Source organism: Trichechus manatus, unplaced genomic scaffold (assembly GCF_000243295.1).
Source record: "Trichechus manatus latirostris isolate Lorelei unplaced genomic scaffold, TriManLat1.0 scaffold00315, whole genome shotgun sequence".
NCBI lineage: Eukaryota > Metazoa > Chordata > Mammalia > Sirenia > Trichechidae > Trichechus > Trichechus manatus.
Genome location: NW_004444251.1, coordinates 441,017 through 445,136, shown reverse-complemented (window position 1 = coordinate 445,136; position 4,120 = coordinate 441,017). Strand labels below are relative to the sequence as shown.

At 42.2% G+C, this 4,120-nt stretch overlaps 1 protein-coding gene across 1 annotated transcript in view; it reads right to left on the bottom strand.

Moving 5' to 3' along the window:
• KLHL2 (kelch like family member 2) overlaps nucleotides 1–2,179 on the bottom strand; it is a 106,638-nt gene extending 104,459 nt beyond the window's left edge. Inside the window, exon 1 of the mRNA XM_023725474.1 lies at nucleotides 1,981–2,179. The gene's annotated coding sequence lies outside the window, so the exon portion shown is untranslated. The remainder of the gene's footprint in view (nucleotides 1–1,980) is intronic.
• Nucleotides 2,180–4,120: the final 1,941 nt, after the last annotated feature.

Here is a 4,120-nt window from a genome sequence, read left to right as displayed (position 1 = left end):
GTGTAGAGGATACAGAGGGTGAGTTACACCTGGCCTGAGAAAGAAAAAGTGTTGATAAGCCTAGGCGCCAAAAGATGAAAGACTACCCAGATATGGAGGAAGGAACTGGGGAAACGCTTTTAGGGTAAGACACATATTCTCATCATGCCATTTCCCACCATCCTTTCATAAAGAAAACAGGGAAAGAGGAAGTTATATGCAAACTTTCTGACCATGTAACACTGAACATCCACATATACAGCAAGTTAACAGTGCTTCTAGATCTGCTCCTAGTTTAATAATTTAGAGGTTGCAAACACAGAGTGAAAATATTACACTAAGGATTGGCAAAACCATCATAGAAGACTTCTCGACGCTCAGAGCACAAGCTAAAGTGACTCTGCCATAGAAGAAATATCGTTCTTTAAGAATCAAAGTGTGTTTGTATTTCCTTAAGAAATTAGGAATTAAAACTCCCTGCAGTTGAGGATTAGCTGTAAGACAGCTTTCACAGAACAATCCATGTCCATACTGGTGCTTCCTTAAAGGAATAGTCCTGCTTTTTCTGATATACTCCTTTCTGGGGCAAGGAAAACACATTAGTGACCAGAAATTCTGCAAAGAAAAGACTTTATTCAAAAAGTGTAAAGGAATAAGTATGAAATAACATTGAATCAAAAAAAAAAAAAAGTGTTTTTTGTACTAAGAGCCACTTAGAAATACAGCACCCCTGCTGCACAGGTCTATTTTCAACACTAATGCCCTTTCCATAATTTTCCATTTCCTATGTGGATTTGTGTTATGTAAATGGTCTCTCATTCAGAAGCAGAACTGAGCAACAGAAAATGACGCAGCGTGTCTAAAACTATAGACGTGCAAAATGTACACATACCAGGAAGAAGCAACTAAGTGGGAGGTAATGGTTTACTCTTCAAGTTACACCATCGATGTCGAGATGTACACCTTCTCCCTGCTTCCCTTCAGAAGCAAAAAGCTAGCCTTTTCCAGAAGAGCTTCTCATCCTGAGAACTGCCTTCTTTAAAACTTCTGAAGGAGGCACTTTTTCAAGGTCTTATTTCACTTTGTCCTTCCTCAGCTCTACACTCCACAACCAGTCTAACAATTCTCCAATAGCCTCGTTATCAAAACATACTCTCAATAGCTGAGGTTTCCAAGGGTTTGGATTCTAGTATAGTGCTATGATTTATAATAAGTAATCCTAAAGTCTGCCTTCAATGGCTGACCCTTCTGCAAGTTCCCAGCGGTGGGTAAGGCTGGATTCTTAGACAAGGTGACTCTGACTCTGCCCACGAACATGCCACTGGTAACTGAATTCTGACAGAGGAAGAAAACCAAGCACTCTAACGGAGCTGCCTCCCCAAACAGTCAAGATTCCATAACTAAGCAAAGTTTTAAACCCACTGCAACAATTCTGAAGACACTTTAGAAATGAGGTATAATTTTTTCAGATGTCTACCATTTGCTCTGGAACACTGATTTTCAAAGGAGGTTGGTAGAAGGATCAGAATGATCTGAGTAATTTTTTCAAGCTACATATCACCACCCCTCCTCACCATGGAATTTCAGGCAGGCCCTTTTTAGGACTGGATAAACCAGGATGACAGCATCCCCAGGGGTAGGGGTGAAAGGCTGCCACATATGATTTTAAAAACAAAAAAAAAGGTGGTTGTAATATGCTCTGCTGCCACCCACTTATCCCCGTCCCCCGTAACTCCCAGACAACCATCCCAGATTGAGGGCATGAGGAGATACGGATTGTTTATGTTTTTAGTGTTTTCTGGTGAAAACAATGCTTTAGTTCAAGTGAATGATGCAGCTGCAAAGTTTAACACCAGACTAAAGGCATTTTCACATTCAGGACACCAATACTTGGCCCCTGGGTGGCCACCATCTCTACCGTCCCCGCCTCTGCCCTCTGCCTGTTCACCTCAAAAGCTGCAAGACTCCCCTGCTTGCAATGAGTCACCCGCCATTACTCACAAACTTCTGCCAAGTTCAAGTCAGCAGCTGTTGTTTTCAAAGTTACCATCCATGCTGCACTGCTTTGAAGTTTCTCTATTACTCTGTAACACTTTTACTTTCTCTGCTGTCTCTCTAGCTAAGCTTGCATTGCAGAAACCTGTATCTTATTAACACTGCTCCCATACACAAGTCCAGGCTAGGAGAAGTAGAAATTCAACCAAATGAACACGTGTTACCTCACTCTACAGTTCCCAACAAAACATTCTCACACCCTTCAACTCACCCCAATAACCACCATATCACTTAGAAGCTGTGAAGGCAGACAGCTTTCTCCACTGGAAGGGCGTTTTGGTTTGTGGTAGGGCTGTGGTTTTAGTTTGTGTAATTAGCTAAAGGCAAAGAGAGACACACTGCAAATTTTCTTCAAGTGTCTGGAATTTCAAACTTTACAGTAAACAAACTGTAGTCTATAAACATATGGTCACTTTACCAAATAAACAGAGTTTTAAAAAAATGTTAATGTCTGCCCTATAGACACGTAAGAACCTGGAGTGTGCCTTCAGCATGCAGACCCCGAGAACTGACTATCAGCATCAAATCACAGCACCTTACAGACAACATCGTAATAATGCACTGACTACATTAGCTGTAATACATCCACGGCTAAAAAAGTATATTCCCAATTTCCCAAAGCTGGAAAGGAAACGCCTAGAAAAGCTGCAAATGTTCAATTTTACTGAATTAGCAGTTAAAAACCAATGCGCTGTACCTACTGGGGGACAGAGTGCAGTACGACATACTATCCTTTTCTCCCCCCAAGACTTGCTCGTGTGGCTCTGTGTTCAGGGTGTGGGGAAGCACTGGCAGGAGGAGGTGGCTGGGACATCGGAGGTGGAGAGGCTGATGGAAGCTGGAGAATAATTGCTCTCTGATAGAAGAATAATAGAGCTGTAAAAAGCTCTGCTTCAGTTCAACTCAGCTCTCTCCTCTCCCTCCCACCTACATGACAAACAGCGCACAATCAGGCACTTTTTGTCCCTGACAGTGACTATTACCAGGAAAGGGACTGGGTAAAAGCATGTCTTATGCAAGACAGTCTTTTAAAGAATATTTCATAAACAAAGCATTTGTCAGAGAAGGGCGCTGAAACAGGGAGAAGGGGCTTGATGATCCATTTCAGGCATTTCCATGTCTTCTGTCACTCACATTTCTGACCTTCCTTTTCCCAATTTTCCCAGGATTGCCATCACTCGGTTGGTAAGTGAGGGTGGCAGTATGACTTGGCAATTCAGGCGACTGGGCTACATCTTCTAGCACTTGATTAAAGGGTACTAGAAGAGGACCAGAGTCAGGCCGAAGAAATGAATGTGAGTCCTGCCTATGCCAAATACTAATCAAGTGACCTGGGGTTAGTAATTTAGTCTCTCTGGGCTTCTGATTACTTGTTTTTAAAATAAGTTTCTGTTATTCCACAAATATGTCTAATGTGATATGTAACGTAAAAGCCAATAAATAACACCTCATCTACTTATAAACACGATACAAATGCAAACAAAATTTAGAAGAAAAACGCTGAGGTTAGGGGCAAAACTGAATATGGGGGCGTATATGTTACGGATTTGGTTGGCCTTCCTCATTTTAAATCGCAACATTCAACTAAAATGGTTGGCCTTCCTCATTTTAAATCGCAACATTCAACTAAAAGTTATTAGCAATACCGCCGTCCCTCGGCATACACAAGGGATTGGTTCCGGGACCACCCCCGCAAAAAAAAGCAAACCAAACCCACTGCCGTCGAGTCAATTCCAACTCACAGCGAGCCTACAGGACAGAATAGAACTGCCGCATAGAGTTTCCAAGGAGCAGCTGGTGGATTCCAACTACTGACCTTTTGGTTAGCAGCCGAGCTCTTAACCACTGCGTCGCATCCTCAGATGCTCACATCCCTTATATAAAACGGCATAGTATCTGCGTATCACCTATAAATCATCTCTAGATTACTTACAATACCTAATACAATGTATATGATACATAAATAGTTGTTACTGCTTACGCTTAACACTGAATACTTTCTCAGTCTTTGCAACCTCAAAGAGTGCTGGAGAGAGACTGGGATCTGTGAAATGGCGGGAGGCTACAGCAGGGTACGCCTACACTG